This window comes from Nuphar pumila, chromosome 10 (assembly GCF_984573655.1).
Source record: "Nuphar pumila chromosome 10, dmNupPumi1.hap1.1, whole genome shotgun sequence".
Lineage (NCBI taxonomy): Eukaryota > Viridiplantae > Streptophyta > Magnoliopsida > Nymphaeales > Nymphaeaceae > Nuphar > Nuphar pumila.
The window spans coordinates 35,242,845-35,257,763 of record NC_143258.1 but is presented as its reverse complement, the minus strand read 5'-3'; the positions used below and the strand labels follow the sequence as shown (position 1 = coordinate 35,257,763).

Below are 14,919 nucleotides of genomic sequence, written 5' to 3'. Positions count from 1 at the left end.
GAAACGCCTAATTTATGAGTTTTAGCTACTGAAACAGGATAATTAGAGCAAAAATAGTGTGTATCTACTGAACCATCCCCCCATGCTTGAATGACACTGTCTCTAGTGGCATGCAGAGATGTAAGAATGCAATGTAGATGCACACTAAGTGACTTGAAATCAAGACAGGAGAACAGATAGATACAACCTGATATGCGGGGCCTCTTGAGTTGATTCTTGACTGGATCATGCTCCACCACTAAGCATACGTCAATGCTCAGTTTTCAGCTGACCTTGCCAATTGCCTGCTTTGAAGGCCATGTCCTAAATCTAGTAACCTATACTCACACATTGAATGCTAGGTAAAGCTGCATGAATCAAAGCAATTGTAAGCTTATATGAAATCAAATGAATGAACAAAAATAAATGCGAAAACTGAAGAACCTAATTCTACTATTTATATACGATACATTTTTCCGCTCAGACCCTATTCTTTTGTGAGATCCCAAACCTCACACTCACCGGTCTGTGAGGTATCTGAAATGTAGGGCTTCAGTCTTTGCCCATTGACCTTGAATGTGCCTTTGGTACGTGGGTCAAATAATGTCACTGCCCCATGCAGAAATACTTCTCTCACAATGTAAGGTCCATCCCATCTTGACTTTAATTTACCTGGGAACAGATGCAAGCGAGAATTGAACAACCATACTTTCTGATCTGGCTCAAACACTTTTCTAATAATGTGCTTATCATGAAAAGCCTTAGTGCGAGCTTTATATAACTTGGCATTCTCGTATGCATCATTTCTGAGCTCTTCGAGCTCAGTGAATTGCAATGATCGCTCTTTGTCAGCCTGGGTGATATTGAAGTTAAACTTCTTGATTGCTCAGTATGCCCTATGTTCCAATCAGACAGGGAGGTGGCACGCTTTCTCAAAAACTAGACGATATGGGGACATGCCAATAGGGATTTTGAACACAGTCCTATATGCCCAAAGAGCATCATCTAATCGCTGGGACCAATCCCTGCGGTCCGGGCGGACTGTCTTCTTTAAGATACGCTTGATTTCCCTATTAGAAACCTCAACCTGTCCACTGGTCTGCGGATGATAAGGAGTGGTGAAACAATGATTGATAGAGTATTTTCTCAAAAGAGAAGCTACCTGTACATTCCTGAAATGTTTTCCACCATCACTTATCAACGCACGTGGCACAACAAAATGATTGAAAATATTATGCTTAATGAACTTAAGCACGACTTGATGAACGTTGGTCTTGGTTGCCACAGCCTCGACCCACTTGGACACGTAATCAACCGCCACTAGGATATATAAATTGCCAAACAATGGCGGGAATGGGCCTATAAAATCTATGCCCCAAACATAAAAAATCTCAACAATTAACATCGGGAGTAAGGGCATCATGTCCCTCTTGGACATGTTCCCTGTCTACTGACATCAGATACACTTTCTGCAGAACTCATGAGCATCTTTGTGGAGTGTGGGCCAAAAAAATCCAGACTGCAAAACCTTTGCAGTTGTCTTCCTACTGCTAAAGTGCCCTCCACAAGGTAGCGAATGACAAAAATTGAGGATGGACTCATACTCCTCCTCCGGGATGCATCTCCTAATGATCTGGTCTGCGCAATATCTGAACAACTCTGGTTCATCCCAATAGTACTCCCTCACCTGTGCTAAGAATCGCTCTCGCTCATTCTTATTCCAATGCACAAGTACCTGTTGCAAAACCAGATAGTTCACAATATCGGCGAACCATGGTAGCTACGATGTTTCGACGACCATAATCTGCTCATCGGAGAAAGAATCACTGATCGGCCTATGATCCTGAGTGAAATCCACGATCAGTCTAGAGAGATGGTCTACTGCTACGTTCTGGCTTCCCTTCTTATCTCAAATCTCGAGATCAAACTCTTGTAGTAGCAAGACCCATCGGATGAGCCTCGATTTGGTGTCTTTCTTGCTGAGAAGGTACTTCAGTGCAGCATGATCAGAATAGACAACCACCTTCGAACCGAGAAGATAGGACATAAACTTATCCAAAGCGAACACTACTGCGAGCAGTTCCTTCTCTGTTGTAGTGTAGTTCATCTGAGTATCAGCTAGAGTTCTGCTCGCATAGTATATCACATAGGGCTTCTTGTCAATCCTTTACCCTAAAATGGCTCCCATCGCATGATCGAAAGCATCACACACGATCTTAAATGGTAGCGTCCAATCAGAAGATCTCAAAATGAGTGCAGTGGTTAAGGCCTCTTTGAGTGTCTCAAAGGCCTTCATGCAATCATCATCAAATTCAAAGGGTTGATCCTTTGCCAATAATGAGCAGAGTGGTCAAGAGATTTTGCTGAAATCCTTGATGAACCGCCTATAAAATCCGGCATGCCCTAAGAATGAACGTACCTGCCTAACAGTGGTAGGTGGAGTCAATCGTGAAATCAACTCCACCTTCGCTCGATCAACCTCTATCTCTCTTTTGGACATAATGTACTCAAGCACAATCCCCTCTTGAACCATAAAATGACTCTTTTCCCAACTCAGAACTAGGTTCGCCTCCATACACCTACTTAGTACTCGGGTAAGTTTCTGGAGGCAATCCTCAAAGGAAGAGCCATACACAGAAAAATTGTTCATGAAAACTTCCATGACATCGTCCACCATGTCAAAGAAGATAGCTATCATGCACCTCTAAAAAGTTGTCAGGGCATTGCAGAGCCCAAACGGCATATGCCTAAACGCGAAGGTGCCAAACAGACATGTAAATGTGGTTTTCTTCTGGTCGTCAGGATGGATAGCTACTTGATTATATCCAAAATATCTGTCCAAGAAGCAGTAGTAGCTCTTTCCAGCAAGTCCTTCCAGAATTTGATCAATGAATGGCAACGGAAAGTGATCCTTCCGTGATACGACATTCAACTTTCTGTAATCAATACAGACTCGCCATCCTATGGTGGTCCTCAACGGAATGCTCTCCCCCTTCTCATTCTCCACAACAGTGAGTCCTGATTTCTTCGGCACGATCCGAATCAGACTGATCCACTGACTATCAGAAATGGGGTATATGATTCTCGCATCTAACCACTTGACCACCTCATTTTTCACCACCTCCTTCATATTGGGGTTCAATCTTCTCTGCATATCGTGCACCAGTTTGGATTCTTCATCACAATGAATCCGGTGCATGCAAAATGAAGGATCAATCCCCTTCAAATCTGCTACCCCCCAGTCGATCGTTGCCTTGTGCTCTCACAAGATGTCTATCAATCTACGCTCCTGCTCCTCAGTGAGCTGCGAAGAGATGATCACAGGCAGAGTCTCTCCATCTCTGAGATATGCATACTTGAGTGAATCCGGCAAGGGCTTCAACTCAAGTTATGGGGGAGACTCTATCGATAGTCTGGCTGGGGTAGCAGCAAGTGGTGGGAGAGGTTCAATGCTCCTTCTCCATTGATGGGGTCTTGATGACACTATCGACATATCTACACTATCTCCACAACTATCATCTACTGTATAATACACATCAAGGGACTCCTCTGTCATGTACAACTCCGGATGTGCTTCTACTAAATCTTGGGCTATATCAACCTGGAAGCACTCCGTATCTCCCATGGGACCCATTACGGCATTAAAGATGTTCAGCCTGACTTTTCTGTTGCCGAACGACAAGTCCATAGCTCCGGTTATGCAGTTGATGCAGGCATTGGCAGTCGCCAAAAATGGTCTGCCCAAAATGATCAGAGTCTGGTGCTGGCTATCAACTCCCTCCATGTCAAGGATAATGAGATTGACCAGAAAGTAGAAATCATCCACTTTCACTAGCACATCTTTCAAGATACCTCTCGACACCTTGACAGAGAGATCTGCTAGCTGAAGCGTAATCGGGGTCATTCTCATTTCTCCTATCCCAAATGAATCATAGAAATATCTGAGCAAAATATTCATGCTTGCTTCAAGGTCAAGCAAAGTGTGTTCTATCATGATGTTTCCTATGGTGTATGATATAATCGGGGCTTTAGGGTCCTTGAGCTTTGGTAGAGTCTGGTGCTGAAGCACCGAACTCACATGCTCAGTCAGATGGACCTTGGTAGGAACTCTTCATCTAGATTTCCTCTTCTAGGTACAAAGTTCTTTGAGGAATTTAGCATAAGTCGACACCTGCTGAATGACATCTAGCAAAGGCAGGTTTATCTGCACATGTTTGAAGATCTCAAGCATGTCCTGTACCTTCGTGCTTTGCTTTCCTCTGCCAATGGGAGATTCTAATGCCTTGGGATAGGGTGTCTTAGGGATATACATTAGAGGGTCCTCCTCTTTGTGAGAAGGCTCACCTCTATCCTGATTTTGAACTGGGGGTGAGGACTGAGTTGCAGAAGATGGTCTGATCAGTTCGAGCTCATCTGTCCTCGCTCTAGTCTCGACGTGATACTCATGGCCGCTCCTAAGGAGCATAACTGCTTTGGCAAGTTGTTGTGCATCTGTCATGTACATGCCTCCTGTCATCGGATCCTTGCCCTTAGGATTCACCATGGCCTGACTCGGCAAGCTACCCTCAAATCTCCTACTTAGCGCTTTCGCTAATTGCCCCATCTGCGATTCTAACTTCACAATGGATTGAGTATGATAACTGAAAATCTGGCTACACTTCTCGAAGGCATTCTGATTAGAGGTTTTCACCTCCTGGAATGCTTGGAGAAGTCTCTCCTCGAAAGAAGTCTGCTGGGCAGACTCTTGTGAAGGCTGAGGAGAATAAGGATGAGTGATCTGAGGAAAGCTCTGCCTGTGAAATGTATGAGTAAAAGGTAGCGGCTGAGCAGGCTGAGAAGAGAGAAGCTGAGTGGAAGTCTGGGGATTCTTCCATGAGAAGTTTGGATGGTTATGCCACCCCGGGTTATATGTAGATGAATATGGGTTGTTCGAGAGCCTGGCGTGACCCTGAGTGGCCTGAACTTGCTCTTGCACAAATTCAGGATACTGAGCTGCCAAAGGGCACTCAGTGACAACGTGTGTCGGACCGACACATAATGCACACACTGGATGAGGTTGGGATGGGCTCGAGAGAAGTTGGTCAAACTTTTGAGAAAGCATATCCACTTTGCTTTGCAGCTCAGTAGACTGACCAATCTCTAAAACACCACCCCGCTTTGGTCCGCTGGGTGTGGCTCTCTCAGAGCGAGAGGCAGAGGCCTGGTGCAAAGAGTTCTCGGTAAGAGTATCGAATAAATGCCAAGCCTCATCCTCGCTCTTCAACATAAAGGTCCCTCCACATAAAGCATCGATCATCTGACGAATTTCGGTCAGACAATCCATCGTAAAAACTCTGCACCAGCTTCCATATCGACACCTGGTGGTGAAGGCATTTCCTAAGGAGTTCTTTTATCATTTTCCATGTCTCGTGAAATTGCTCGCCATCCATTTCAGAGAAACTGGTGATGGCTCGCCTGAATTGGTTCATCCTACCGATGGGGAAGTACTTCTTCAGGAAATCCTGCTGAAGTTGATCCCATGACCCTATTACTATCGTATCCAATGATTTCAGCCAATACTTGGCTTTATCCTTCAGTCAAAATGATAAGAGGGTCTATTTTAAAGTATCCTCCTCGAAATTTTGGATTTTTACAGTGGAACAGATTTCGAGAAACTCATCTAAGTGTTGGTACGGATCCTTGTGACTAAGGCCGTAAAAAGATGGAAGCATCTGAATTACACTGGCCTTAATTTAGTAATGAGGCACCCCAATAGCTGGTCTGCGAATACATGATTCCTGGGTGTACTCCGTAGGTAGGAAGTACTCCCTGAGAGGGCACATCGGAGCTTCGGGTTCTAGGTCCCCCATTTCAGTTTGGTTATGAGGAGAATATAAAATTCTCTCTGGATCCTCGACGAAAGGATGAAGCGGAACACCCAAAGTCCTACGTCTGTGCATACACTGGCACTAAGTCCATATGTGTGCAACAAAACCTAATGTATCTAATTTCCTAACTACGTAAGTATAAAAGCAAAAAGCACAAAACAAAAGCAAAATTAAACTAACTACAATCAACTACGCTACGTATGCTTAAACAGAACAAAAATAACAGAAGTAAATCTACTCAAAGTATGCTTAAGTACAAAAATATAAATTCACACTACGTTCTCTAGAACTCACCTATCTAATCGCTCCAGAAGAATGAAGAGTTGTGAATCCTAAATGTACTTACTATGTTAAACTTATATTCACTTACTAGTCCTACTAACTAGAACAATCAAAATACGACTAACTAAACAGATATCAATAAATTATACTATTCAAAGTAAAAGAGTATAATCGTCGTTTCCCAACAATGGTGCCAAAAACTTGATCGAATTTTTGTAATCCTTATTTTAAAACATATTTTTCACTGAAATACTTTGGAAAATCGCCAATCAAGTAATAAAACTGACTTCCCATTGTCGTGGTGAGTACAGATTGATCCACAGAGAATGGGATACACTCAATTTAAATCAAACAATTATACTCTATTGATATCGAACTTGTTCAATTACAAAGAATTATACAATGAAAACTAAATTGAACAGGTTATAAAAAGAAAAGAGAATAGGCGAGATGAATCCAAAGCTTTACGGAGTATGCTAGAAGCTGCAACTTTGTATCACCTGCAAAACACAAAAACGAAGTTAGTTAAACTAACTCAGTGATTTTAAAAACAACTACGTCTATGTTAATACTAAAGTTAGCTAATAATCTAATTTATACGGAAAACAAGAATTTACCCGAACTAACCCACTAAACTAATTATTTTAACCCTAAAATTAGCTCTGGACTAATATTAGAAACTTAATGAAATACTAAAAACTGAAGTTAGAACAACTATGTAAAACAGAAAAAGACAACTACGCCCTTGCGCAACCCTAAATCCTCATTTCTGATAGATGTTCAGAAACTTAACAACAGACAGCTTAAACGAAGTCTGATTGATGCGATGTTGCTTTTGTTGGATTCTTGACTTGATAACGAATCCAACACAACTCTCAAATTATGAATATCGACCCGGGAGCTCCAAATATAGGCATCACAAATTCAGTGACAAAGTAGCGATATGTCTATCAAGAAATTCTAAAATAGCGGCGGGCAAAACAACAAAGAAACTCTACCCTAAATGTTACTCATGCTGCTGAAACACGAATACGCCAATTACTATATTACTTACCCTATTAAACTATAGAAACCAATAACCCTAAATTGTTGTTTTTCCTTGCAACGACTAATGATTCCAACTAGAGGTAAGACTCTAGCCGATTTCGGTAATGAAGGCTAAAACTATTGCAACGGATTTACAAAACCTACACAAAGTCTATTCTAACCACAATAGGCTAGTGAGCAGTTGTAGAATAACTAATCAACATCCAACTAGCTAGAAAACCCGAAAATGATAGTAGGCTCACCTACTCATAAAGTGCTTCAATCGACTAGAGTGATTCTAGTCGATTTATGGTTCTCAACTAATCAAATGTTAAAGACAATACAATAACAACTGAAATCACTAATCTACAATAGCTAGACTAATCAACATAAGATATGTTAACTACACAAACCATAGCACATGCTGGTACTCTAACCCTAATGGAAATTTGTGAGACTACTCAACTACACCATGCTACCCTCAATTAATATAGAAAGTATATCAACTCAGCTTCTAACACAAAAACTAATTAATATTAAAACAAAATTTAACAAACTAAAGCTACTGTAGGCTAATTTAATCTACAATCTAACAGAGGAACTCATGAAAATTTGCTTCTACACGCGATTCAACCGAATACCTATGATTAAGAAAGACACCTAAAATCACCTAATCTGGACATTGAAACTTCTTAGTTCTACTACAACCTTAAACTAATTCCACCAATAAAAACCAAAAAAAGAATAATAACCTGATCAGATTTTTGTAATCATTATTTTAAAACTTTATTTTATAGTTGAAATTGTTTTGGAAAATCGCCAATCAAGTAATAAAACTGACTTCCCACTTTCGTGGTGAGTACGGATCGATCCACAGGGAACGAGATACACTCAATTTAAATCAAACAATTACACTTTATTGATATCAAACTTGTTCAATTACAGAGAATAATACAATGCAAATTAAATTAAACAAGTTATGAAAAAGAAAAACGACGAGATGAATCCAAAGCTTTACGGAGTATGCTGAGAACTGCAGCTTTGTATCACCTTATATCGGTTGTCCGACGAATGGGGAGGTAGAAAGAGCGAATTGAACATAGAAATTGCATCTCCAGGCCTTCGGTGCTGCTGCTTGCATGCTGCCCTTGTTGTGCTCTGCTGTAGTGGGAAGGATGGCAGTACATCGATCGGTGGATGCATGAACCGAGTGCCTCAGGTGGAAAGAGGGCCGAATGGAGGTGGAGCCGGCTTACCTTGGTGGGGCAGACAACACCCTAGCCATGGTTGATACCTCCATCTCGTTCCCACACCTGCAAAACACAACAAAAGAGGTTACTACGTAGCAAAGAAAAAAAAATGGAAGATGTGAAGAAAGGAGAAAGAAATCCAGGGAAGAGAAGAGCGATTAGGGTGAAGAAGCCATGGAATCCATGGAGAACCCAAGGAGGAAGGGGTGAGGCATGGTGGCTGGGAGGAGGACTTGTGAAAGAAGGGGAATCAGAACTTGGGGGCACAAATCCCTATGAAAAACTGAGTTTAGGTTTTTTTTAAGCTTATTTTTATAGGCTAAACCCTCATTTCCGTATTTTCCAAAAGAGAGATTAAAATAAATGTATTTGATGGGCACCTCTTCTGAGGGGGCTTTTAGTAAATAAAATTAAAAATCGAGTTTGGGTCTGTTTGGGCTTGGAGCATATGGTTTTTGCATGGATCCAAGACCCATATTGGCCATTTGGATTTGGATTTGCCCCAATTTGTCCCGAGGTCCGACCCGATGCACTGAAAATGCAATAACTTTCTCGTTTTAACTTCGATTCGAACGAGATTCGAACCATAGCTCATTTATGTTCAAATGCATCTAAATGTGTGTTCTAAACCTAAAAATGATGCTTTAATGCATGACTCTAATGTAATCTTTGATGCGTAATTCATGCTTCATCAAATACCCCCATGCTAGAATGATTGCTAGTCCCTAGCATTTTGCACTACCCTGACAATGAAGAACAGACTTACCTGATAAAAATGCAAATTCTTATTAAACAACTAACTCACTTTCATAGGAATCACAATTGCATTTAGCTCATGAAACAAGCCCTTTAAACCCCTGGGTTACCCTAGTGGACAAGCAAGGTCTCGTGAGGGTTTGCAGAGATGCTACCCACAAACATCAGAAATCATGCAAAATTTTAAAATTTTCTTCTAAAATGCTAGGCAATTCTAGAAATCAAATTTAGCAGACATTTCATGTAATTTTTCACTTCTCAGAACATAATTAGAGATTATATGCCTCCACGATAAAATTTTTCCTTTCACTCTTCTAAAAATTGCATTTACCTATGATTGTTTCTCAGAAAATCGTGTATTATCATGCTATTATTCATTTTTCATCACTCATCTTTTTCTGAAGTCTTTCATTCTACTTCTAAGTAATGACTTTTTCTTTTCATTAAGCTCTCATTTTCATTGGATTTTTAATTTTTCCAATTTTTTAGATTCTTTTCTTTTCTTTTGCTAGCTTGCGTGTGGTTTGCTTTTGTGCCCTGTGCAATGGTAATGCCTTCTTATACCACTATCTGTATGTTAAAGACATTAACTAGACACAAAAGTGACTTCCTTTATTTACCCCTTCGACATGAGGTTCAAACACTTAAACTTGTGTCTGATCTCAGCTTCTAAGGTTCACGAAGTTCTCACTTTCCATTTTGAATGAAATTCAAATGTTTCAACTTGCGTCTGAACACATCGTACTCAGGATTGCGAAATCATCCAAACAACCTAACACGTGCTCTTTTCTTTTAAGTTCGAGCTTTTTCTTTATCTTTTTTAATTACTTAGTAGTTTATTTTAAATTGTGCTTACTTATACTTTGTGATTCAAAATTATCTTTTCACATTCAAATACAATCTTTTCTTTGAACTTCATATAAACACTCTTTTTAGCTTTGTTTAAAAAAAATTTCCTCATCGGGCTTCTAAAAATTTCTAATATGTCAGATTATGTCAAAAACATTTATATATGCTAAAATTTTTTTTGAAACGCCTAATTTATGAGTTTTAGCTACTGAAACAGGATAATTAGAACAAAAATAGTGTGTATCTACTGAACCACCCCCCATGCTTGAATGACACTGTCTCTAGTGGCATGCAGAGATGTAAGAATGCAATGTAGATGCACACTAAGTGACTTGAAATCAAGACAGGAGAACAGATAGATACAACCTGATATGCGGGGCCTCTTGAGTTGATTCTTGACTGGATCATGCTCCACCACTAAGCATACGTCAATGCTCAGTTTTCAGCTGACCTTGCCAATTGCCTGCTTTGAAGGCCATGTCCTAAATCTAGTAACCTATACTCACACATTGAATGCTAGGTAAAGCTGCATGAATCAAAGCAATTGTAAGCTTATATGAAATCAAATGAATGAACAAAAATAAATGCGAAAACTGAAGAACCTAATTCTACTATCTACATATGACACATTTTTCCAAACCCTATTCTTTTGTGAGATCCCAAACCTCACACTCACCAGTCTGTAAGGTATCTGAAATGTAGGGCTTTAGTCTTTGCCCATTCACCTTGAATGTGCCTTTGGTACGTGGGTCAAATAATGTCACTGCCCCGTACAGAAATACTTCTCTCACAATGTATGGTCCATCCCATCTTGACCTTAATTTACCTGGGAACAGATGCTAACGAGAATTGAACAACCAAAGATTTTGATCCGGCTCAAACACTTTTCTAACAATGTGCTTATCATGAAAGACCTTAGTGCGAGCTTTATATAACTTGGCATTTTCTTGTATGCATTATTCTTAAGCTCTTCTAGCTCAGTGAGCTGCAATGATAGCTCTTTGCCAGCCTGGGTGATATCGAAGTTAAACTTTTTGATTGCCCAGTAAGCCCTATGTTCCAATTCGACAAGGAGGTGGCATGCTTTCCCAAAAACAAGATGATATGGGGACATGCCAATAAGGGTTTTAAATGCAGTCCTATATGCCCAAAGAGCATCATCTAAACACTGGGACCAATCCTTGCGGTTCGGACAGACTGTCTTCTTTAAGATCTGCTTGATTTCTTTATTAGAAACCTCGATCTGTCCACTGGTCTGTGAATGATAAGGAGTGGTGAAACGATGATTGACAGAGTATTTTCTCAAGAGAGAAGCTACCTGTACATTCCTGAAATGTTTTCCACCATCACTTATCATCGCGCGTGGCACACCAAAACGACTGAAAATATTGTGCTTAATGAACTTAAGCATGACTCGGTGGTTGTTGGTCTTGGTTGCTACAGCCTCGACCCACTTGGACACGTAATCAACTGTCACCAAGATATGCAAATTGTCGAACGAAGGTGGGAATAGGCCCATAAAATCTATGCCCCAAACATCAAAAATTTCAATAATTAGAATCGGGAGCAAGGACATCATGTCCCTCTTGGACATGTTCCCTGTCTGCTAACATCAGATACACTTTCTGCAGAACTCATGCGCATCCCTGTGGAGTGTCGGCCAAAAAAATTCAGACAGCAAAACCTTTATAACTGTCTTCCTACTGCTAAAGTGCCCTCCACAAGCTAGCGAATGACAAAAACTGAGGATGGACTCATACTCCTCCTCTGGGATGCACCTCCTAATGATCTAGTCCGTGCAATATCTAAACAACTCTGGTTCATCCCAATAGTACTGCCTCACCTTTGCTAAGAATCACTCTTGCTCATTCTTATTCCAATGCACAAGAATCTGTCTCGAAACCAGATAGTTCACAATATCTATGAACCAGGGTAACTATGATGTTTCGACGGCCATAATCTGCTCATCGGAGAAAGAACCACTGATCGGCCTCTGATCCTGAGTGAAATCTACGATTAATCTAGAGAGATGGTTTGCTACTACGTTCTTGCTTCCCTTCTTATCCTGAATCTCGAGAACAAACTCCTCTAGTAGCAAGACCCATTGGATGAGCCTCGATCTGGTGTCCTTCTTGCTGAGAAGGTACTTCAATGCAGCGTGATCAGAATAGACAACCACCTTGGAACCGAGAAGATAAGACCTAAACTTGTCCAAAGTGAACACTACTGTGAGCAATTCTTTCTCTGTCATAGTGTATTTCATCTGAGCATGGACCAGAGTTCTGCTCGCATAGTATATCACATAGGGATTCTTGTCAATCCTTTGCCCTAAAATGACCCCCATCGCATAATCGGAAGCATCGCACATGATCTCAAATGATAATGTCCTTTGCCAATAATGAGCAGAGAGGTCGAGAGATTTTGCTGAAATCCTTGATGAACCGCCTGTAAAATCCAGCATGCCCTAAGAATGAATGTACCTGCCTAACAGTGGTGGGAGGAGTCAATCATGAAATCGACTCCACCTTTGCTCGATCAACCTCTATCCCTCTTTTAGACACAATGTGTCCGAGCATAATTCCCTCTTGGACTATAAAATAGCTCTTCTCCCAACTCAATACTAGGTTCGTCTCCATACACCTACTCAGTACTCGAGTAAGTTTCTGGAGGCAATTCTCAAAGGAAGAGCTGTACACAAAAAAACCATCCATAAAGACTTCCATGACATCGTCCACCATGTCAGAGAAGATAGCTATCATGCACCTCTAAAAAGTTGTCAAGGCATTACAGAGCCCAAACGGCATACGCCTAAACGCAAAGGTGCCATACGGACAGGTAAATATGGTTTTCTCCTGGTCATCAGGATGGACAACTACTTGATTATATCCCGAATATCCGTCCAAGAAGCAGTAGTAGCTCTGTCCGACGAGTCTTTTCAGAATCTGATCAATGAATGGCAACGGGAAGTGATCCTTTCGTGTTGCAGCATTCAGCTTCCTATAGTCAATATAGACTCTCCACCCTGTGGTGGTCCTCATCGGAATGCTTTCCCCCTTTTCGTTCTCCACAACAGGGAGCCATGATTTCTTTGATACGACTTGAATCAGACTGACCCACTGACTATCAGAAATGGGGTATATGATTCCCGCATCTAACCACTTGACCACCTCATTTTTCACCACCTCCTTCATATTGGGGTTCAATCTTCTCCACATATCGCGCATCGGTTTGGATTCTTCATCACAATGAATCTGGTGCATGCAGAATGAAGGATCAATCTCTTTCAAATCTGCACCCCCCAACCGATCGTCGCCTTGTGCTCTCGCAAGATGTCTATCAGTCTCCGCTCATGCTCCTCAGTAAGCTGCGACAAGATGATCACAGGCAGAGTCTCACCAACTCTAAGGTATGCATACTTGAGTGAATCCAGTAAGGGTTTCAACTCAAGTTATGGGGGGAGACTCTATCGATAGTTTGGCTGGGGTCTCAACAAGTGGTGGGAGAGGTTAAATGCTCTTTCTCCAATGATGGGGTCCTGGTGATGTTAACAACACATCTACACTATATCTACAACTATCATCTACTGTATAGTATATATCAAGGGACTCCTTTATCATATACAACTCCGGATGTGCTTCTACTAAATCCTGGACTATATCAACCTGGAAGCACTCCGTATCTCCCACTGGACCCATCACGGCATTGAAGATGTTCAGCCTGACCTTTCGTTTGCCGAATGACAAGTCCATAGCTCTGATTCTGCAGTTGATGCAGGCATTGGCAGTCGCCAAAAATGGTCTGCCCAGAATGATCAGAGTCTGGTGCTGGCTATCAACTCCCTCCATGTCAAGGATAATGAAATCGACCGAAAAGTAGAAATCGTTCACTTTCACTAGCACATCTTCCAAGATACCTCTCGGCACCTTGACAGAGCGATCTGCTAGCAAAAGCGTAATTAGGGTGGTTCTCATTTCTCCTAGCCCAAATGAATCATAGAAATATCCAGGCAGAATGTTCACGCTTGCTCCAAGGTCAAGCAAAGTGCATTTTATCCTGATGGTTCCTATGGTGCATGATATAATCGGGGCTCTAGGGTCCTTAAGCTTTGGTGGAGTCTGGTGCTGAAGCACCAAACTCACATGCTCAGTCAGATGGACCTTGGTAGGAATTCTTCCTCTAGATTTCCTTTTCTGGGTACAGAGTTCCTTGGGAAATTTGGCATAAACCAGCAACTGCTAAATGACATCTAGCAAAGGTAGGTTGATCTGCACATGTTTGGAGATCTCAAGCATGTCCTGGACCATCGTGCTTTGGTTTCCTCTGCCAATGGGAGATTCTAATGCCTTGGGATAGGGTGGCTTGGGGATATACATTGGGAGGTCCTCCTCTTTGTGGGAAGGCTCACCTCTATCCTGATTCTGAACTGGGGGTGAAGACTGAGCCACAAAAGATGGTATGATTGGTTCTGGCTCATCTGTCCTTGCTCTACTCTTGATGTGATACTCACATCCGCTCCTAAGGGCCATAATTGCTTTGGCCTGTTATTGTGCATTTGTCATGTATAGGCCTCCTGACATCATTTCCTTGCCTTTATGATTCACCACGGCCTGACTCGGCAAGCTACCCTCAGGTCTCCTACTTATTGCTTTTGCTAATTGCCCCATCTGCGATTCTAACTTCATGATGGATTGAGTATGAGAACTCAAGATCTGGCTACACTTCTCGAAGGCATTCTAATTAGAGGTTTTCACCTCTTGGAATGCCTGGAGAAGTCTCTCCTCGAAAGAAGTCTGTTGGGAAGACTCTTCTGAAGGCTGAGGAGAATAAGGAAAAGTGATATGAGGAAAGCTCAGCCTCTAAAATGTCTGCGTGATGGCGGCCGAGTGGGCTGAGAGGGGAGAAGCTGAGTG

General features: G+C 41.6%; 1 pseudogene; it reads right to left on the bottom strand.

Moving 5' to 3' along the window:
• Positions 1-6,624: 6,624 nt before the first annotated feature.
• LOC149826643 (uncharacterized) lies at positions 6,625-14,535 on the bottom strand (annotated as a pseudogene).
• Positions 14,536-14,919: the final 384 nt, after the last annotated feature.